Source organism: Wyeomyia smithii, chromosome 3 (assembly GCF_029784165.1).
Source record: "Wyeomyia smithii strain HCP4-BCI-WySm-NY-G18 chromosome 3, ASM2978416v1, whole genome shotgun sequence".
Lineage (NCBI taxonomy): Eukaryota > Metazoa > Arthropoda > Insecta > Diptera > Culicidae > Wyeomyia > Wyeomyia smithii.
This window is the reverse complement of record NC_073696.1, coordinates 50,602,629-50,626,247: the sequence shown is the minus strand read 5'-3', so window position 1 is coordinate 50,626,247 and position 23,619 is coordinate 50,602,629. Positions and strand designations below refer to the sequence as shown.

Genomic DNA, 23,619 nt, shown 5'->3' with positions numbered 1-23,619 from the left:
TCAGCTGATATGGAATGACCCTTATTAATTTTTATTTTTTATATTTTGGTATTTTGTTCTTTTTGAAAATTTTACGTGTGAGTTGCAACGCTTTGTCAGACTCTCTTATTAGGAAATTGAAGAAAGAGAAAAGAAAAGAACGAATGAAGTGAAGTGATGAAGTGTTTTCCCGCTATCATTAGCGATACCGCTTACCGTGCGAGTGCAACGCACGTGGTATTTTTACTTTTTTGTTATGGGAATATAATTGGGTCAGAATTCGTGAAACGGATCACTAAAAATCGTGATGTCTATTTTTTTTTTCAAATAAGTATCAAAAACTTCAAAAGTTTCACTAGGGAAGTTGATTTTTCAATTTTTATTGAATTTGAGTAAGTTTCCAAGTTGTGATTTAAGTCAATATTTTTTTGAATATACATATCTAAGTATTGCATCTAAGTATTGCATAGAAATTGAAGAAATTTTCATAGCAGATGCAGATGCAAAATGCGTTGCGGCATCAACTTCGAAAGCCCATATCTTTGAATAAAAAATAACGCCAACCCGAAATTTTCAGGAAGGTTTCGAAATTTTATCAAAAGTACGATGATTTTTTTCACATTTTTCAGTGCCCCAGAACACAATTTTTTCGGCCAATGCAGCTAATTATATTTTAAATCTGATGGTTTCAGCGTATTTCTCGCCAATCTCGAGATATAACATATTTACGAAAAATTAATTACGAAATTCAAAACTATTTTCGTAAAAATGCGGGGGGTATTACAATCGAAACCAAAATTGGGATTTTTCCAAAGAGACAGTAGATGAATAATTCCCCCAACTTTGAGCAAAATCTCTGATGGTCGTGTCCAAGTGACATGTACACTTCGTATGGAATAACCCATATGTTTTAAATAGTTACTATGAAAAAATATTTTTTCTCCAAAAAATACTTTCATAAACTACAAGTAAGGATGTGAAAATTTCATCAGATTCGATGCAATATTTTCAAAGATATGTCTATTTAAAAAGATTATTGACCTAAGTTTTGAATGACAATAACAACTTGAAAGCTTACTCAAATTCAATAATAATTGGGAAATCAGCTTCCCGAGTGAAACTCTTGAAATTTCTAATACAAAGCCGAGAATAAGAAACTAAAGAAAACAGGGAGGAAAATCGGAAAAGAGAAAAGGTTTCTCTCCGGCGTTTCAGTAGGTTAAGTTCAAGTAAAATTTGTTAAACAATATCAATCTAGTAACAGACTTGAAAAAAACCTTTCGTTCGAAAAACCTTTTTGAGTGGATAATAAATTTGGATAAAACTGACAAATATAGACCGTATCAGAAAGTATGAGCACACTGAAAAAATGTCACCTTTCAAACATGAGTCGATTTCTGTGCTTCAAACTGGCTGCGTACGTTTTTTTTGTTCACACAAACTGCGTACGTTTGTTAACTTTTGTTCAGTCATCTCCATGCGAACAGTGTTTTCCGGTCTAGTTAAAAAATGCGGGGACTTTCGCCAGAACGCTGTGAAAAATCGTGCACAAATGGTTTACTGTGCCGAGACTGTCGCTGAGAAAGTTGGCGAAAGATGAAGGAGTGAGCGTCAAAGCCATTCGTACTGCAATCCGCATGTATCTGGTGAGAACTCTTTCCAAAGATTCACCGAAAAGTGGCCAAAAACGTGATCCAGTATGTACAAAAATTGACAAAAACTCAAAGAAATGTTTGATCGTAACAGCTTAGCGTCTGTACGTGATGTGGCGAATGAGGTGGGTACATCTACATCGAAAGTTGTACGTGCTAAGAAAATTGGTCTGAAAACATACAAGAAGCAGCGTATGCCGAACAGAAGTCCAACATCGGTCAAACCGAGAGCCAGCAAGTTGTACGACGACATCTTTTGCGAAAATGATGCCTGTATTATAATGGATGAGATCTACTTAAAACTGAACTATAAGATTTTGCCATGATCACATCTCTATTCACACCAAAAAATATGGGGAAAAGGCTATAGTATAGCAAGCAATATGCAAGTATGATAAATTTGCTCAGCCCTTCATTACAATTGATACTATGAACACTGAAACATACATTAAAGAATGCTTGCAAAAAAGATTGCTGTCCATGATTCGTCAACATACAGACTCAGTAGTGTTTTGGTCTGATATGGCATCCTGCCATTATGCGAAAGTCCCTCAGAAATCGTTTGAAGATAACGAGGTTATTTTTGTGCCAAAGCACATTAGTGAAGGCAAACCTCAGGAAACATGTTTGAGCAGCAGATACAGTGGAAAAATTCAAAAAAGACTGAATCAAACCGTTGAAAGAGCGTCTGTGCAGAACCTTATGAAAACGGTTAGTGAAAAAAAACCGCCATACAACTTTTTCATGTTCCGTCATTCTCGCTTCTGCGTTCACGATGCTGGTCGTTTTTTTCACTCTGAGGCAATGATGATATTTGCAGTAAAATTCAATTTATAGTTCTATACATGAAAAACTGAACACATTAATGTACGATTGCTCATTGTATTTCAACTTTTTCTTATTTAATACATTTCATGTCAGCACCACAATTAGCACTCTGATATACAGTAATATGCGGGTTCCTGATATTGAAAAAAAATCGAAAATCAAAAGCTCTGCGGGAGGAGAACTATAACACTAAAACCGTGTTACATCTTTTCAGAATAATTTAACAATCAGTTGAGGATTCATTATAAAATCGGTTTGGAATTGTTTAAAGCTTTCTTTGAAGGGTTCTAGATTTTCTGGCATTTCTGGGATAATATGAGATTCATTTTGGAAACATTTAAGTATCGTATTAGTATTATTTTTTTTTAACTTTTTTTTTTGTTGTTAAAAATATAATATATTTGTTCGTTTGAACAATCATTTCCATTTATTTTACTCAGTATGATTTCAACTCAGAAATTGCAATCATAGCTACAGACTAAAAACACCCAAGATTTACCACAACCTTATATACAGGTAATTCAACAAACTGAATAAAAGCTCGCTAAAAGTGAAAATAAGCACGATCCAAACAAGCAGACCGCAGCCTGGCTCGGGCGAAAAATAGATGCAGCATGCGATGATGGAGGTAGCGGAAATAGCCGTATCCCATCATCTTGAATTTCCATCATCTGCCTTCTTGTTTACCGTTCCACTTCCAACTTCTACCGTAAGTTTTAGTTCGTAATGACGTTTACCTTCGAGCAGGCACACAGCCTCCGCATTCCCATCGTAGACCGGGAAACCGATTTAATTTGCGCGGTATTTCAGGACGTGAAATCAGGCGTAATATTTTTGTAGTCATATTTCACCAGTGGAGACAAAGAGCGTTCGGGAAAATATAGGGCTGGTTTAGGATGTATGCCAGCAGGAGAATTTTAACTAGCCGCAAATAACCATACCTGATATAAATGAAATTTGTAATTGAAGCACCGGCAGAATTTTGGTCGTAAATTCGTATACTCTCTTGGGTACTGTGTTTGGTTGAATAAATAATAGCGTAGGCTGCGGATCGCAGCTTATTATGTATGATATATTAATTTTATAGGACTAAAATTGTTTCGTTGAACAAAAACCTGTTTAAATATTATACAATTGTTAACTTAAAACAGCAATAGTTGGTGTTGCTGAGCAAAACATAAATTATTTGAGTATTATCCTAAACTAAATTAGCACATCCAATAAATAATATTGCCCGCCTCTTCACCCTCTCAAATTATAATTACGCGTGTATCCACGCAAAAACAACATCGTCAATTCATGCTGCCAAACGAAAACCTCGAAATCAATTGTAAACCACCAAAACACACGGAAAACCATCCGCAAACAAACGTACCCACCTCCAGTCACCGATACTATTTGCATCGGAAATTTATGGCATTCTAAAAGTGTCACATTTTTCAGCTGCTTTCCGGGAGTGAAAAACGCAACCAAAATTTAATATTACTCAATAGTCCCTCCGATTGGTGGCGAGGTTCCGGTTATGTTCAATGCATTTTCGTGCCCACTGGTGATTTGGACCTTTTATGTTTCCATTGTTTTCGAATGAACTATAAATTTGTCAAAACAGTTTCACATGAATAATTTTATTTATAACATACATGAAAAATTATCGGCTGATGAATTATGATATAAATGACAATAAAAGGAATATAGACCGTTCCGATAATTATAAATATACTTACGATCAACCGTCATTTCAAATAACGTGCAGTATTCAACCAAACGTTGGCTGCGTCCTGTTGTTTACATCCAAAAGAAACAGATGCTGTCATTTTTTCTAACATTTAGTGCGAAATTTTGAAAATGCGTGGCCTTTGTCCCGAGCGAAGAAAGCGAGTTGTGCACAAATGGGGCACCATGAGTGGTCTTTCTATAAGAAAATTAGCCAGAGAAGAAGGTATAAGTGTCGGAGCAGTTCAAACCGCATTGCGGAAGTATTGTGAAGAGTGCACATTTACTGATGCCCCAAGACGTGGTAGAAAACCCGGGCCTGTTGATCCCACAATGGACAAAAAGGTTAAGGAATACTACAAGCGGCATCTTTCAGTATCAGTACGAGATGTAGCGAGAAAGCTGGGAACCTCGGCGAGTAACGTTATGCGTGCCATGGGAAGAATGGGTCTGCAGACCCGTCGGAAGCAGAAGCAGCCAAAACGAAACCCAAAACAAGCTGAATCTGTGAAACCGAGAGCTCAGAAGCTTTATGACAAACCTCTGACCAAAGAAATGGGGTGTGCTATCATGGATGACGAAACCTACATAAAACTAAACTATAAGACTCTGCCAGGACCGCAATTTTATACATCACCGAAGGGAAAGGATGTCCCTGGACCAGTGAAAGCCATTTACACCGATAAATTCGGCAATAAGGTAATGGTTTGGAAGGCCATTTGTGAATGTCCATTCTCGTCCATTCATTACGAATGACACAATGAATGGTAAAATTTTCGTGAAAGAGTGTTTGCAGAAAAGGTTGTTACCCATGGTTAAGCAGCATAACAATCCTCCAATCTTTTGGCTCGATCTTGCTTCCTGCCATTACTCTAAGGGTGCACTAGGGTGGTATAAAGCAAATAATGTCACATGTGTCCCAAAGGAGATGAATCCTCCAAACTGCCCTGAAATTCGCCCTATTGAAACTTTTTGGGCTTTGACCAAGGCATTGCTGAGGAAATATGTCAAACCAGCGGACAATGTTGAAAAATTTAAAAAAGATTGGCTTAAAGTGGTAAAAATGGTCGGAGAACACACTGTGCAAAAGCTTATGAGTAGTGTTAAGAGAAAAGATAGAAAACTCGCGTATCCTACGAAAAATAATCCCAACTTGAATTGAAACTGGAAAGAAAACACTTATTATCTATATTTCAGAATAAAATGACCCGGAAAATGCTGTATATTTTGTTTTATTCAAGAAAGATGTATTTATAATTTTCGAAACAATCTATAGTTAGTTAGTTGTCGATGGTTGTGAGGTGGCGTGATCCACTCACAACCAACCCAACTGGTCTAGATTCAATCCTAGCCGACACCGGGAGATTTTCTGAGGCGAAAAATCTCTGGGATCACGCCTTCCATCGCATGAGGAAGTAAAGCCGTTGGCGCCGGTCCGTTAATAAACGGGTCGTGAGTTAGGGTCCTGGGTGTGGAGTCGCCTCCCTGGGCGTCGGTGATTGGCCACAACAGTGGCGGAACTAGACCGACGGAAAATAAGCGAGAATAAAAAAAAAAAAAAAAATCTATAGTTATTGTGTTACTTGTCAGTCTTAACAATGTTGGTTCAACGGCGCACAATTTGACCTGGTTTCCTATTTGGACCCACTAAAAATTTTAATAGCCATGCCAAACAGTTGAACGAAAGCACTCCAATCGTTAATCGAGCACAGCCGCTTTTCAATTCAACTGACTATTAATAATATATTGCTTTTCATTTCGTAGAAACTTTTTTGTTGTGTTCTGTTCAATCAAATCGACGAATTCAGCCGCTGATGGGTTCCGCCTCCCGAATGATAGAGCGAAAATCCCAGTGAATGCAGTACAAAAGAGGTTCTACGAGTGGAATTTTTCGATGGTAAATTGTGCCTGCCATGCATCGATAGTGAATTTTTTCCTATTTATTTGGGAAATCGTTCATCAGTTGCATTGCATGTAATGTGATTTCACAGAGTACACATCACATGTTTTTCCGTCACCTGCTCTAGACTTGATCTACCAGAGTGTCACCGATGGAGTGGCAAACACGATTCACACAAAGCAGATTGAAATGCATTTCGTATTGATATCATGTGCTGTATCCGATAGCAGGGAAACTCACCGCGATGAGATATTCCATTAAATATGTATGTACGATGGTTCCTGCGAGACCGATTATGCTCAATTGTGAATTAAATTGAACGGAATAAGTGAACGTTGTTTCTGTAGCAATACCATCCAATGAACATTTTCTCTGGATAAAAGATAATTCAACTGTTAAAGCTGGATCGACACTGTCTGGTCTAGGTTGGTGAAACAAATGTAGTTTTCGAAAGCCTGTCAAAAAAACTTTTGGAAATTTTATTTCATTGATTACTGAAGTGACGATCAAAAAGAATAAAAAAATCCACTTCTTATCAGTAGACTTCCTTCTGTTAAGTACAAATACAATTCTTTATTCATTTTACACTACTTAAAGTTATAGAGAGACGGCTTGATGTCTCTAAATGATTGGAAAACCTTCAATGCTGCAGATATAATAATCGCAATGTTTAAGAGAACACTTCAAGCTGCAATTCGGTTCAAAATTTTTGGGTAAAATTCGATAGTATTCTCATTTGAATAATCGAATTTTAGTTTATTTTTAAAATACGATTCTTCAACAGTTCAGCTCAATGATGTAAACAATGTTTGATCCAAACCAAATGTTGTAAGGGGGATCCTGGTAGGGCCTCTAAATTCTAGCTTATGCGCCAGATGACCAAGATCATCTGCCAGAATTACGGATCAGTTTGCCCTGCCAGCTCAGTACTAACCCTACTGCAGGATCCACCTCTTAAAAGTCCCGACTATCCCAAAACTCATCGACCTCAATTCGCAAAGCAGGAATATTTCCCAAATTCAACAAAAATATTCCATTTAACTACGATATGATTGTTGGAACCATTAAAAGTTGTTTTATTATTTTTTTTTATGAAAAGTGGTTATATTCGCAGGCGATAAAAAGAATGATAAGGTTGAAGTTATTCTAAGTAAATTTCTATTATCACAAAACGAGATTTATTTTACTATTGTCCCTACACCTTTCTCCTATCCCAGGAATCCAGTTCCTTTACGTGACGTCACTATATGTTTTCTTTTTCCCTGTTACGTGAGTCTCCCTATCTGTGCAAAATCTGTTTTCCCCTTTTATTTTTACAATTTGTTCATGCCCTACTATTTCCCTATGGTGGTGGTGGGGGGGTGTCGGTGTTTAATAAAAAGGTCCGGACGTACTTACAGCATGTCTCGATGCTACAGGTTACCTAGAACGAGCAGGTCGTTCTCCTGTTGGGTCGGGTGTACTACTCCGGTCGCCGCGATTGCAGTGGTGGCGACACGAGGTCCCATTGGGGTAGAGGTGTCAACGGGTGGATTACTCGGCGTATCCACCGGCTCCGATGGGAAGGCTTTGAGCGGCTGATCAGGACTGATTAATCTTCTTTCCCGGGACGTGAGTCTGGACGATTCGCACTGGCTGTGGTAGTCTTTCCCCGGACAGACCACTCGCGGCTCTTGGCATCCACGTGTTGGCGGGGTGGTGCTTCGCGAGGCCGAACTCCACTACCGTTGACCACGCACTCTGGGTGTACCCTTAGTGGCACGCAGCCACGAGGCGAAGGATACCACCAGGGGATCGCCTTAGTCCGATCAATTGCACCACGATAACCACAAATGGTAGAGGTTCGCGTGCTGGCCGAGGTGGGCCGCCAATCTGCGGGTCGTCCGCCTTTGACGAAGCGAATATCCTGGCCAAAACTTCCCAACGCTTTTTTCGTGGTCGTCAGTGAACGACTAAAAGAGAATTGGTTAACACCCAACACACACAATATTTAATTTCCACCAATTTACCTCACGAAACTGTTTTTTTATATTTAGCTCTGTCTCACTAATGATTTGATTTTTTCTGACTCACGTTTTGGTTTCTGTTATAATTTGATAATTTTTTTTTAATTATAAATAAAATAACTACTTGATTTATTTCGTTTTCCTTTTTTTAGCAACGCGTGCTTACCGTTTAGAATTTAATCAATTGGCTGGACTCACGGTTTTATCAAATTAAACCAATAACTTTTTGTTAGGAATCTGGAAAAAGTCAAATTACTTAGAATACACTTCAATTTTGCAACGGTTAAATTTATTCACTTGTTTTTTTTTTTTTTTTTTTTTGAATTCACTAATAAAATTAACTTTTATGGTTCACTGGTTTATATTTTTAGAAATTTCTGACTTGTCTGTTCGGCGGTCTGAACGGGAAAGATCGAGTTATTTTTTCCCTCGTTCAGCCAAGCCTCGAATTTCTTAATTTCTTTTAATTTCCGGTTGTAAAAATTCTTGACATTGATTTCCATACTATAATTATTTTCGTTTACTGATCAGTGAAACCAACCTTTTCCCAGACTGTCAAAATATTAGTATCTAACACCCCATCAGTAACTCCCTCTGATTCGAGCACTCATTGTCTACCTTGCAGGCGATTTAACTCCCACCATTTGATAGGGTTCTCTATGAAACTAGCGGCACGCTCGTTTCAATGTTCAATATTGAGAAAAAGTTAATAGGTCCACATAAGCACTGATGACGGTTGTATGTAGCAATCGAAACACGTATCTGCGGACGGTATAAGAAAGTATTCGATCTTTTGTAGTAAAATTTAATGGGAACATAAACTTAGGTTAGGCTAACAGGGAAGATGACTTGGATACGATATATGAAACGTGTTCTCTGAAGTTCAACTGTGAATCGAGTAACACTCCCAAATCTCATGTCGTTTTCATTTTCGCGGTGTACTACACTTTTTCCGTGCTATACTTTGCAGCTTCAAATAAAATATTTTCAGTGTCATTGCATTGGTATGCGTAATAATGGGATAGCTGTCAATTCGTTTTGTTTTGGTCATAATCGCATTCGTCATTTTGTCTCGTTTCCATTTCATACACACTTAACTGCATAATGTTTTCTCGGTAAAGTAAAATACCGAACTACTTGAAAACATTTTCGTTTACCGTTGTTCCGTAACAAAATTACTGAGAAATCGGAAACCGAATGAGTTTACCGGAATACCGTAAATTTGTTTGTCAAAAAAATCCGCAAAACACCAAATTTCCGAGTTCAGTAAACTAAAATACCGAATCTCGGAAGCTTGGCATCATTTAACCGAGATCTCGTTGAACCAAAAAAGCTTTTACCGAGATTCCGAAAAATAGAACTGTCAAAATAACGAAAGCTTCACTATCAGTTTTGTTCGTGTTTCGGTTTAGATGTGAAAGGAACAGGTTTCGCGGTTAATTATCATACCGAAGAAATCTGTAATATTCATATTAACTTACAATGTTGAGTAAGTATACAATATTATTTCTCAGATCTTGTTTGTGTGAACTGTCAAAATAACGAAAGCTTCACTATCAGTTTTGTTCGTGTTTCGGTTTAGATGTGAATGGAACAGGTTTCGCGGTTAATTATCATTCCGAAGAAATCTGTAATATTCATATTAACTTACAATGTTGAGTAAGTATACAATATTATTTCTCAGATCTTGTTTGTGTACAAATATAATACTAAAAGAAAACAATCAATTCTTTCCTTACTCAATTTTGTAGGTCAACGGCTCGCTTCGCAGGATGGAAGTTGCAGTGATGGATGTTGTTTTATTTCCAGGAAGCAACACAACTCTCCTGTTTCTACCAATGCTGTAATAAGTTAAATCATTTGACAAAATAATTAATAAAATTATACGGATAATTAATCGTTTTCATCATTTCCTGGATTTATCTGAGAAATCACAAAATGCGTACTTCAGTAAATTTTACCGAAATTTTCGTAATAATTCGACAGTTGAAATTTCCGAGTCCCGGTAAAATATTACCGAGAATCTCGTTGAAGTTTGACAAGTTGTCAATTGTTGATTTTACAGAATCTCGGTATTTTGATGTATTACCGAGATTTTTACCGAGATCTCAGCTATTGAAATCTCGGTAATTCATTTTACCGTACTCGGTGATATTATCTAAGTGTGTATGTCCATCTCGCAAATGTGCTGAGAAAAAATTTACCTGACACTTTACCACGTGGAACGAAAACCAAAACAAACCAGTTTTGACACATACGTGTGAATGTGTTGGTAACTTCCTACAGCACACTCTGCTTTTTTCGGGTGTCATCGGTGACGGAAAAAGTGTAGGAAGAGACAGAAAAAGGGTAACACGAAAAATCAAATAAAACATTTTCGGTGTCAAAAGTATCATTTGAGTGTAGTACACCGCGAAAACGAAAACGACATCAGTACCGAAAAGCGAGTAGTTGGGATTTTAGAGAGTACATTTGCTGCTGTTGTGAAAGGAAATGTCAGCGTGATGATTCACGACGTAGTATAGCTTGAGATCGTCTGCATACGAGAGTGCTGTTTACATCATTCATGTGTAGTAGAAAAAGGAAAGGACCGAATTGGCTCTCTTGTGAGACTTCAGATGAGACGGAAATTTGTGATGAAATAAAATCACCAATCTTAACTGACGTATTCCGGCTGATGAGATAAGAGCGAAGCCAGGTCAGCATGCTATTGTCGGTGGCTGTACGGTCACACTTCCCCAGTGCTATTTCGTGGTTCATCTTGTCAAAACCTGCGGAGAGATCGGTATAGATAGCGTCTATCTGGCATCTATTTTCCATATCTCGTATGAAAAATAACGTAAAGGTGGCTAAATTAGGCATAAATCCATGCTGCAATATCTGAGTGACTTTGAAAAAAATGTTTCAAAAACAATGCTCGCGAAAAGCTTATAAGGTAGCACTTAATGCGGCTATACCGCGATAGTTCGAAACCGTTCGCTTGCAAGTAGTCCAAGGTAACGTTTCAAAATTAGCAATGGGATTCCATCTGGGCCATAACCTATCGAGGCACTGAGTTTACCTGCCTTAGTCACCATTTCACTAGAAATTGGCATTTACCAACGTCAGTAATATCTTCGGTGATCTAACTGAGGATCTCGTTATTCACAGAGGGATGATGTCTGCAATCTTTTACGAGAGGTGCAGGAGCACGAGAGACTGGACAACCTGGACCTATTTCCTTGCTGTTGTTATTTAGAATATCATGGACTTGTTTGTCTCCGGCCGTACAGTGGCCGTCTAGCAACGTGATTGAAGCCGGCCTGAACGAGGAGTTACCAGGATCCGAGAATAGAAAGCTATCGGAGTCTTGTACCCACAGGATATATCATGCATGTTAAAGTCGCCGAGAATTACGATGTTGTCTTTTGTACCCACCTGGGAGACAATCCAATTGAACAAGCATAAATGTTGCTCAATAAGGCTACTATCATTTACACGATCTGGTCGTATCGAACGTTACTTATCGTTAGGGGAGGGGGTCTGAAATCTAGGTTTTTAGCGTTACGTAATTTGTGTACGACGCCTTAGACTAATAAGATACCGCAAAGGACAAACATGACAATATTATCTACAACTCTGTTGAAGACACAATTTCTCTGAAGTGCAACACTGAAAAGTTATATTTTGCAATGCCATTAGCGGCTGAGTTTTAAACTTAAACTTATTATCATTCCCTTAGGTTTTTATATACTAAATTTCTGTTTGAAATAGTATGTCAAAAGTTCACGATTTTGTGCTCTGTAAGCCCCCGTCCCCTGTCTCCCGCTCATGCCTCAGTAAAGCCCAATCGAAGATTTCTTTGAGATCAAAAGTTCCTTACTGTACAAAAAAAAACTGCAGATCAACGAACTGTGAACAGTTACTGGGTAGAATCAAGAGGTGTAGAGATTCAAAAAGTCGACGGGAAAGCCGTACACCACTCTTGTTCCGGCATTATGTAAAAGCTTCGTCTGAGAGCCAATTACGGACCTCTGTCAAATGTTCATTATTTTTCGTTAATGATAATTGTATCCTTATGAGAAACAAATCCGTTTTTATTCGAGTACATCTGCAGTAGTACAGTAGACAAATTTCAAAGAAAATTTCAACTCTTTTTTGTATTACTACAAAATTTAGTATTGTTTTGTAATTTTCTAAATGTAAATTAGAAATAACTTGAAAACAAATTTATTCAGAATGTTGATTTTATTTTGTTTTTTTTTTTTTAATCAAAATGTCTTAGAGACCATCCACATACCACAGGTCTGGGGGGGGGAGTTGACTAATGTCCACGGTCTATACATTTTTTTAGAATTTATATGGGCAGTTATCCACAGAGGGGGAGGGGGGAGGGTCAAAATCGTTAAAAATCTGTCCACGTGGTATGTGGATGGCCCCTTATTGAATCGTTTGAAATTATCTGAAATCGAATTTTTCGAATGACGTTGAAATTTTTTTTTAAACTTAACCTCAAATAAAAAAAAAAGTTTTTTACTTATTCATCCAGGAGTTTTGTTATGATCTGACGTTTCATTAGAAAATACGGTTATGGCTGGGGGAGAGTAAATTCTGTTCGAAATACTACCATGAAGTCGAAATCACCGTCTTCCTCAAGACGTTTCAATATTTTGAATAACGTTTAATGAATTTTCTAAAATGAATCCGCTATCTTCAACACGCCAACTTTTGATTGTAATCAGACATGTCTTGTATATACCACTGCTTTGATTAACGTTTTTCAATTTGATTTGTTTCTGCAAACGATGCTAAATACTGTTTTGTTTCATTCCGCAAAGACCCATTTCAAATTCACAAAAAAATCCAGAGTTATAAGTAGATTTGCCTTTGCAGCTTAAATCTAAAATATAATAAAAATGGAAAAAAGAATTTTAGCTCATATAGCTCATAATAAGGCTGATGGACGCATTCTTTTCTGTTAAAAACGCTGTCACGAGAGGCTCGCAAAAAAACGTCGCAAAAACAAAGCATGAAGTAAAGTCGCATCGTCTACACTGCGCCAGATACGAGAAATCAACAGTTTATCTTCTTCGTGTTTTTTTTTGACCGACCGACGCCGGTATCAAGAGTTCCTTTCTTACCATTCCAGCGAAATTTTGTTTTTGTCGCCGATACTGGTACAAATTGTGTGGAGCTGGGTCATGACCAAAGTTCGTCACATCACGTATCAACTGAGCTCCAAAATCATCTGATTTGCTGTCAAAGTAACATTTCCTTCTAATTGGTATGATATTCCAATTGTTCATCGCCACAATATATATGAACTCATGGCTTGCTGTGAATTAAGTTTTTTTTAATTCTGCCAAATTTTCCTTAGAGTGAAAATTTACACACGATCGGAAATACTAATATTCTACATTCTTCAATTTATTCTGTTTTGAAATTTCTAAACCACATGCCACGATTAGATGAACAATCTTAGACAGAAATTTCATTTTTGTGACAGTTGTGACATGATATAATTTGTATATCAATCAACAACGTACATATCTGACAAGTAATTCCCCAAGCAAAGCCCCCTCTTCTGAGTCTGTGTGGCTGTCACATCGGCTTACAAGTTACATACAACAACAACACTTGGGGGCAGCCAAGAAATATGACATTTAAGCGTTTCATGATGTATTAAATAGCTGCCGAGAACGTGATCCCAGTCTTGACGATTTCCTGCAAGCGTCGTCTTCTTTAATACCACCAGAAGCAAAATCAGCCCCGCAAATCCGCTTATAAACAAAGAAGCTCTTGTCAGTTCTCGTTGCAGCAACATCACTCTCCGCACAGGTATACAGAGGTGAGTAGGTTGTGCCTGTCTTCATCGTGCATCCAGCCTCCTTATGGGCTTTGAAAATGGAAAGAAAATCTCTACTGGAATCGCAAAATATTCGTAATTTATCACCAAATCATGACAGCTAACAAATAATCTAATTTCGGCTCGTACCGACAGACTTCCTGCCTGCGTCTGTCCGTCTTGGAGCTTTCTTTGCTGTTGTACCATCGAGCAGCCAGCCAGCCAAATAAAATAGTACCAGTCATGAGTGTGCAGATTTCCACGAAACGAACGACGGGAAGAGGGATCACTCTTCAGAGCTATTTGGCAGTACACAATTTTCGGTGGTGTTGTAAAATTTCGTTCGAATAAATTTCCATATGCATCGGTATGGCAGCAGCAGCATTATGGATTAAAATTAAATGTAAAATTCACGGAAAGGGAAGCAAATTTGTTTACTGCTGGCGATTAACTGCCGTTTACTTACGATTTTCGGGGTATTCCAAGGCATTAAAATTTGGAAAGCCTACATCGTGCGGATTTAGCTCTAATCGTGTTGTGAATTCGACTTTTTTGAGATTCTCAGACCAAGCATTGAAATTTTCATGATTTAGCAGTATAGTTTAAATTGTCGTACATAACAAAAAATGGGGGTTTTTTAGCTTAGCACTTTCTAGCAATTCAATCAAGATTTCTAACAGAAGCTGCTCTGCTCTGGAATGAGTTTATTACTTGCATGAAAAAATTTGAACAGCATGGAACGAGGATGCGTAGCAGCTATTTCATTTCCCACTGTATCCAACCAACCGTTTTAACTTGAAAGTAATAAAGCTTCTTTTCTTTTGTTTCTTATTGCAGCCCACTTCTGGCGGTTTGAATTAACCAGTTGAGAATTATGGGTAAGCACCACACTATCATGTTATATGACACATAATCCTTGTTTTCACGTTATTTTTCTAACTATTCATCATTTCCTCAAATATCAACAACATAATGTAAGGAGCATCATTGAAACCGAAGTGGGTTATGCTAAAAAAACACGAAAAGTTATCCAATCATTCCCGTTCGCTTGCATGAAACTTATTCAAAGACCTTCAATGGAAATCCCCACCAAAAAGCCAGTACTCAGGTTAATTTCATTCCTACTTATACTGCGGCTCCTTATGCAGATCCAACTTCCGGCTGAAGTTCGCTTGATAGCAGGTGGAAATACCGACTCGGAAAAAGCGCTCTCTGTCAGCCAACTTTCTCGTTTCGGGTAGAGTACTTGACACACTGGCAGATGTAAAAGAACATTTCAATTCCAACGGAAAATGTCGAAAAACGTGTCATCCGGGTAGCGCCCGCAGACTGGGACCAAATGCCGTGAACGATAGAGACAAACTGGGAATAATGTTGGCACTGATAGGTACCACCAGAGTACCCTAAAATCTGCATTGATGAGGTATTTTGTTCGGTATTCTGTTATCGTAGAAAAACGAGGATAAATTCTGCACTGACCTGAACTGTTGACGCTCTACCTTTGTGTCTGGAAAGGTTTTAAAACATTGAACCGTTCCCAGTTCCGACTGCACAAAATCCAGACATAAGTCCTTTCCGACCCTTGTGCTCCACCAATTGGCAAACCACTTTCGTTGACGTCAAGTGTTCACAAAGCGTACCCTTGCTATCTTTCTTCCGGGCACGATCGGGCGCGTGCATCAACAGCACCGGAAAAGCGCACAACGGAACGAACAAATCAAGCCTGACTGACGGGAACCTTTTAATCACTGCTGCGGAGTGAGTCAGTAAGTGCTTGGTCTCGGAGAAACAATAACGGTCGTGTATCTGTCATCGTATCCTGCTTTCTGGTGCTGTATGCTCTTTTATTTCGAACGCCATGCCATGGAGAGGTTTGCTATTTGCTCGTCCCTTTCTGGAGGTAGTGTTATCTTTCTTAAATTTTAATTTATTTTTCGAGTGCGACTGTTGACGGAACTCACTTGAGACAGAAACAAGCGTGCCCAGCGGGTGGCACTGAGTGCGTGACGATAGTTTGCTTGCATCGCAATATCATCGACCGGGAAGTGCCCCAGTTTATGGCGTCATAAAAAAAGAGATTGGTTTCCCGTTCCTTTGTTCCGTAATGAAAACTTTTTCTGATCTTGAGTGCAATCAGAGCGCGGGTGAAAATCTGTTTAATCAAAATCATTTTTTTCAATTGGATGCGAGAATGCAGAAATAGCTGGTGGGAAGTTCGATTGAACTCAGCTCTCCTAATTCAATTGAATTTGCCATTTCACTTTGTAGATTACTAGAGGAATGACATATTGTAGATTATTTTTGATGAAAGTGAAAACTTTTCATCAAAAATGCTACTGGTAAACGCACCAATACTAATGCAGGCTTGGGGTCGAATTCGCAGTTTTCGTATGGACTGTTCACGATAGAAGCCATTCCGCTTTGATAATAACACTCTATGCAGTCGACGATAAATCAGAGCATCCCACGCAGACCCCATTGTCCAGATTTATTGGTCGTATATTTCCTGTACGTGAACTGGAAGCTGCATGAATCAGCAGAATTATGAAAGAAGCTATGAAATCACTAGCAATAAATTAATTTGCGAATTTTCGCTGCTCTAAAAATGATATTGATACAAAATCACTGCCGCAAGAGAAAAAAAAGATCAAAGAAAATAAATGAATGTAACGACAACCAAAGTTGTATGAAAAGGCGGTGATGTTCCGGAAGAAAAAACCTGGGAAATTTGAAGGCAAGACCAAAATATAAAAGAATAAATTGGAAATAAAATAAAAAAAATCAAATTACAAATTATTTAGAAACATGTTGAAACATGTTGAGAAAAATAGTGGTGGAAACCGTAAGACCAATACCCGAAAGAACTAAAATAGGAGTATTGAATAAAAGATGGAAATCATTACAAAATAGAAAGTAGAACATGTACTAGGAATCTGTTTGTAAGAGAAAATTTAAAAATTATGAAAACCGATTACAATAAAATTACAAGGTTAAAATGAAACAAGAGAGAGTTAATAAGCGGTGAATCATGCAAAAAATGAGAAAAATTACAAATAACTGCATGGAAAATGTAAAAATAAATTGAAGAAAACATTTTAAACAATGATAACATGGAATTTAAAGAATATGTAATATTAAATAAAAAACAAAAAAAAATGAAGAAAGGAAAAGTAAAGGAAAAATCAAATGGTACGGTAAAAAGGTAGAAAGTAAAATAGAAATAAGAGCAGAATAGAGAAGCTCGAATACTGAAAGATGTAGAAATTGAAAGAGTATAATAAAACATGAAATAATGTAAAAAACGAAAAAAGCAAGAAACAACCAGCGTTGCTAAACGAGCGAGAAGCATAACATATCCACTCCTTTCTGCTTGAGAATGAGATGTGTGCTACGCTTCTCCAGTCGTTCGCACACACACCTTCGAGACACTCTTTATTATTCACGCACTTGCCAGAGCAGCAGCCAGCATACAACCGCTCGCAAATACTCTTCTATCTTTTTACTCACGCCGAGTACGCGAGTACTCGAATAAGAGTACTTGACTAGGAGTGCTTGAAAAAATGTGCCCGAAAACGAAAATGCTTCGTTCACCGACTCACGCATGCGGTTTGTCAATCGCTGAACTGATGCCAAGCAGTTTTGCATCGTGCACCGACAGTCGAAAGTGGGATGATAAATCAATATAGAATCGCATGCTTGAACGTGTAGGGTATCGGAATACCTTCTCGCAGTGATGCCACATTTTTATCTGTATTTCGAACCTCAGGAAATTACTTTAGTGATATTTCAATCTGTATAAAAATCTGCATATTCACTGAACATATCCCTTAAAAGTAAAAACGCAATATAGTTTGTTCATTGACTCATTTATGCACACGTTTACGCGTAACATAAAAATATAATGAGAACTCCAACACGTTCAATAGCATTTGAGTTCATTTTCGATTTCAACTATATCGAAAAGTTTATTTCGCGACCTCATGAAAACCAAAAAAAACTGTATAGTTCTGTACTTCCTATTTCTAGAAAATCTGCAATTTGTATATACAGATGTCTGTATGAAAAATACACAAAAAAGCTGTATAAGTACTGATAAATCTGTATATGTGGCATCCTTGCCTACTCGTCGAAATATTCTGTTTTGCCACTCCGCTTCGTCGTGCCTTGTCACTCCGTATCGTCGTAATGCGTCTTGACGGTCTTGACAATCACCTCCGCTGGTTGTGCTCGCGAGAAAGGGAGGTACACGCGAGTGGGAAAGTACACGAGCGAGAGTGTGTGTCCATGACGTGTCGGCTTACGAGAAAACTCGCTCGGTAGTGTGAAATGGAAAAAGTAAAAGAGAATGAGAAACAGTACGACATAAGTATCTCTAGTGTGAGATTTTGGAAGCGGCGAGAACGCCACTTGGAGTATCGCATGCTTTTTGCGAGCGAGTTTAACAACGCTGGAAACAACTATGGAAATGAAACGCAAACAGCAAACTGTAAAAATTATGAAGATATTATTTGAAATAACTTGAAACGAAAAAGATGAGAAAATATAACGGAAACATTTGATAAAAATATAATATAAACGCAAATCAAAGAAAAACGGGAAAAATGGGAAAAAAATGACAGAAAGATGACTAAAATATAAAAAGCAAAGACAAAACACAAAAACTAGAAAAATTAGAAATTAAAGTGGAAAGATGAACTAAAATCAAAATTGGAAGGGGAATGAATGATCAAATGTCAACCTGGTCGTAATGAGAAAGAAAAATAAAAAAAGGCAAATATTAAGGAATAATTGGAAAAAATCGATAACAGTGCAATAGTTAAGAACGAATCATAAAAAAACTATTGTAAAAATAAAATTAAAAAAAAACTCAGAGTAAAACTGCAAAAAGTTGAAAAACATGTTTGAAGATTCAGAAAACAAAAAATTAATCGTGAAGGAAAAAGAATATCACAAAAATGAGAAAGAAAGTGAAAATCAAAAGCTGATAACAGAAAATAAAATCAAATAAGAATATTTGAAAAGAAAATAAACAAAAAAAAATCAAAGGAGGCACAGGAATAAGATGAGGAGGAAGCAAAAAAAGATAGATGAAGTTACGAAAGAAATACCACAAACGGTGTAAGAATAAATTACAATATATTGAAAATAAAATTGAATGATGATAATTGAAACGAATGTGAAGAATGGGATAGATTAACAAAAAACAAAATACTGAAATAAAAAAATGAGAGACAAATTGAAAAGTAAAACAAAGAAAAGATGTGAAAACATGAAAATGTGTTAATAAGCAACAAAACCGAAGAAAGGGAACTTCAAAGAAAAAAAAAACAAAATCCAAATATTTATGGAAAAAGAATACAAGCAATATGTTCATGAAAATTCGATAAAAAGATAAAATGGAAGAACTGAGAAATAAGAAGAAAATTGAACAAACCAGGCCACAAAGATAAAAGCAAAGTGAAATTAAACAGAGAAAAAAATATTTAAAATATACTGGAAAAGGAAAAAAATAGAAATAACATGAAATGAAAACAAATGAAACAAAAAACATAACAGAAATATTATAGACAAATAATACGAAAATTGAAAACTACACAGGAAAAAGCAAACATACAAACAGGGTGAAATATGAAATAGAAAAAAGTGTTGAAAAAGGGATAGCAAAACAGTAATTCGAAAAATTAATAAAAGATAATAGGAAGAACAAATCAAAGAGCAATATAAACAAGAAATTTGAAAAAAATTAACAAAACTAAGATCATGAATCATGAAAGTAAAAAACTAATGTGAACAGGATTCTAACAACAAAAGACAAATAAAAACCAGAAATGAAAAAACACATTGCAAGAATTGCGAACAAAATATTTAGGAACATAAACTGGAAAAGAAAGTTAAAATATAACGAAAAAATTATACGAAAATTTGAAATTACAAGGAAAAAATTGTAGCAGACTATAAAAACGAGAAAAGAAAAAAGTTTCAAAATAATTCCAACAACAAATAAAAACAGAAATATTAAACAAAAACCAAAGAGAGAAAATGTAAAAGGAAACAAAAATAAAATGAAAACAGAAAAAATAGGAAAAAAATCAAAACAGGAAAAATAAGCAATTATAAAATTAAATAATAACATAAACAGGGTACTTACAAAAAAATAATGTAGAGAAGAATTTTACTCATAAAAAATGGTTTGGAAGAAAAACAACGATAACCATAAACGAAAGAAGTATCAGGGAAGATTCAGAGGTCAAATTGTATATGAAACCTTTTAAATGAAATATAAAATAAATGGGAAATCAAAGCAAAGGCAGAAAATAGAAAATTGAATTGCCAAAAAAATATTTAAATACAAAGATGGAAAAGCGAAATGCAACATGAAAACCAGAAAAATTATATTTAATTTAATGAAAAAGAAAAAATATTATAATAGGAAGGAGAATGAGAAATTAACTGTCGTTCTAGAACCAAAAGGGAAAAAAGAATAGGAAAGTTCCAAAAATTTATGGTAGAAATCGATAACAGAAACAAAACAAAACATAAAACAAAAGAAGTAGCGAACAATTGTAAAAATGAAATATAAAAATGTTAGAAAAAGACAGCAAAACATATGGTGAAAAACATGTTTAAAGATTCAAAAATATGGTTTAAAACCGAGAAGAAAAATTGTGAAAATTGAAAATTAAAATTTGGCACACAAGACAATAAATTAAAAGGAAAAAATGTCACAAAAATAGAAAAGTATGTAAAAATTTAAATTTGTAAATATAAAACAAAACAAAACATGAATGTTGAGAAGATAAATAGGAAAAAACTATTTCGAAATTCAGAATTATTTTCGTAAAAATGCTATATCTCGAGATTGGCTCATATTACCACGTAGCGATAAGTGTTTCTTACGTAAAATTTTCTGAGAAACACGATGAAACCATCAAATTTAAAATAAAATTAGCTGCATTGGCCGAAAAATGCAAATTTAGTTTTAAAATACAAAAATTATCTATCTGGCAACATGCCGGTCAAAAATAATATTTTTTTCTGGATTTTCAATATCGCACGCTAGCCTGGGGGCTAATGCGGTCTCGATCAACTAGATAAGTTGAGAGAATTCGTTATCGATATTATTTTCGGCACATTTTGCATGTTGTAGGATAAGTACAACGATACATTGTTGCCGCGAGAAAATTTCTAGCTCGAAAAGTTCCTCGACCTGATCGGGAATCGAACCTGATGTCACAACCACCTGACCTGATGGCAAAACCTCACCTGATGGCAAAACTTATATTTTTTCTGAATTCCTTGGTTCATTTTCTTCAAAAATCATCTATCTGTATTTTTCGGACATCTTACGTCTATGAATTATAAGAAAAAGAAAAAAGAGATTTTGAACAAAAAAGGCTTCGTCAGTTAGTTAGAAAAAAGGAGGGGCTTAGTAGAAAATGGATTGACAAGGAACGCAAATGAACATCGGAAACAGAAAGTGACAACAACAATAACAACAAAGTCAGATCGATTGTATCCGTTAGTGTCGACTGTGCTTGGGAAGAGAGGTAGTGATTGGCTGCGCGGTACGATTTAGACAATCGATATTAATTACCAATTTTTCAATAGTGTATCTCAAACAATAGTTTGTTTTTGTTACATAAATTTAACCGTAAAAGAATTTCTGATCGATTGATGCCAAAACCTTGAAAACCTGATTATAAATGACTGAAAAATAAGCGTTCAAAACCTGACCACTTTTCCCCGGTTTTCCCTGATTGAATTACTAGATTTTCAAATTCAGGTGCCTAACTTCGATATAGACGTTAGTCAACGTCAAAAAACTCCGGAAAAAATTGGTTATAACTGAAATGTACAAATATATAAAGGTAAAATGAAACAGGAATAAAAATGGCAAGTTGAAAAGCATATAAAATAAAAGACTGGAAGGAGCAAACAGTTATAACGATAGAAAATTAAAAAAAGCTAACGGAATAAAGTAAAATGAAAAATAAACATGAAAATTTAAATTCCAACAATAGAAAGCAATAAATGAAAAATGGAAAAGAAAAAAGGATTATAACGAAATAGACGTGAAAATTAGAAGTTTGAATTAAAAACCTGAATTAATCCACCTAGTGGTGCAGAAATCTTTGTTATACTAACTATTACCTTATACATATTAGGCCAGTCAATTACAAATCGTATACCAACGTAAGTCCAATTTCAATAATGAATGAAATAAATTTAAAAGACAGTTTTCAGAGAGTTAACCAAAGACGATCATTGAATTAAAGCTTGACGTGGTTTTCGCAAGTAATATGATGTTACAACTGGAGTACATGAGTCTTATTTTTTCGATCACTGGCTAGAAGCAATCATTTTTTTTTTTTTTTTAATAATTGAACGTGGGGAAACAGTAGTAGAAAACATCTGATTTCACACTAGAACAGCAAATATGTTTGTTAGTTTAATGCGGTTCTACTTATTCGCTTTACTTGCAGAAATCGCAAGACCTAGATATATGAATCAGCATCAAGGATTTTTTACGAATTGAAGCAAACTTCTACAAACCTGCTCTCGAAATATAGTTCAGAATTATACAGGAAAAAAATTTAGCTATTGATGAAAGTTGTCAATTTATTTCTATCTCAAATGCATTATCTGAGAATGAAAGTTCTCCACGATCTTTAGAACTTTGGATTTTCAGAGTGTAGGCGAGAACATTATTCTTTTCGGAGGCCTAGGCTGAATGAAAAAATCCGAAATAAAGACTTTTTAAATCTTGCTGCGATAACGAGAAGTGGAATAACATGGATACTCTGTTTGCACTTAGTCTTAAATTAGAAAGCAATATTTATATCTTACATTAGCATATTGCATCATTCATAGAGATAAGTGACGTTTCACCTGCGCACACTAGTAAACGTGTATAGCCATGTCGAGTTGCTTCAACACTTTTTTCTTATTTTGCCAATTACGTTCACCAGCTACTTTAGATTCCGGGTCACAAATTTGAAACATAAAATAAGTGTTCAACTGAAAATTTTCCAGCTGTTAAAAACGTAGCATTGCAAACAAAACAGTGATTTATTTGTGTTTTTCTTAACGGGTGGCACTAACACATACGTACGTAAATAGGTCTATACATCTTTGGTAAAGCTTTTCAAAATATCTGCATCGTTAATTGTTTTACATTTGCACACTGTGGGATCAGATTTTACTACAATGCTTGGCTCCCGAATGCTGAAATTTTTTCTTACTCTTCGCAAATCTAGGTTCAACGTACAATTTAGTAGACATTTATAAGAAGTGAGGACGTAAGCATTGCAGTTCCTTCTAAAATCTGGTTCAAATTTTGAAGAAAAAGCTAATGGGTAATTGATTTACACAATTTAAAACGCACTACGAAGAGTGTAAAGATTATGAAAAGTTGTCGATTATTGTTGATTTCCATTGAGAATTAAATACAATACGAAAAAAAGGGATAGAGAAGAAAGAAGAGCAGTGAGAAAGAAAAATTAACCAGAAAGTAAAATATCCCATTTCTAAAATACACTTTGGTCATAACTCTACAGTTCAAGCAGCCAATAAAAGATCGCACTCAGTATGATTTTCAAAGAGCTCTGGGGCTTTCATTTAAGCATGCGAACATCAAAATCGGAATAAGCATTCTGTAAAAAGAGTGTTTTTTTGTTATTTTTTGTTTGGGTCGATTCTGATATACTACACATATAA

General features: G+C 36.0%; 1 protein-coding gene across 3 annotated transcripts in view; it reads left to right on the top strand.

Moving 5' to 3' along the window:
* The window catches only part of LOC129729961 (ubiquitin-conjugating enzyme E2Q-like protein 1), a 168,789-nt gene that overhangs the window by 88,728 nt on the left and 56,442 nt on the right, over nt 1-23,619 (top strand). For 2 of the 3 annotated variants that reach the window (XM_055688893.1, XM_055688892.1), the window contains exon 2: nt 14,740-14,780. The exons of the other annotated variant lie outside the window; for it this stretch is intronic. The gene's annotated coding sequence lies outside the window, so the exon portion shown is untranslated. The remainder of the gene's footprint in view (nt 1-14,739; nt 14,781-23,619) is intronic. 3 annotated transcript variants of the gene reach the window in all.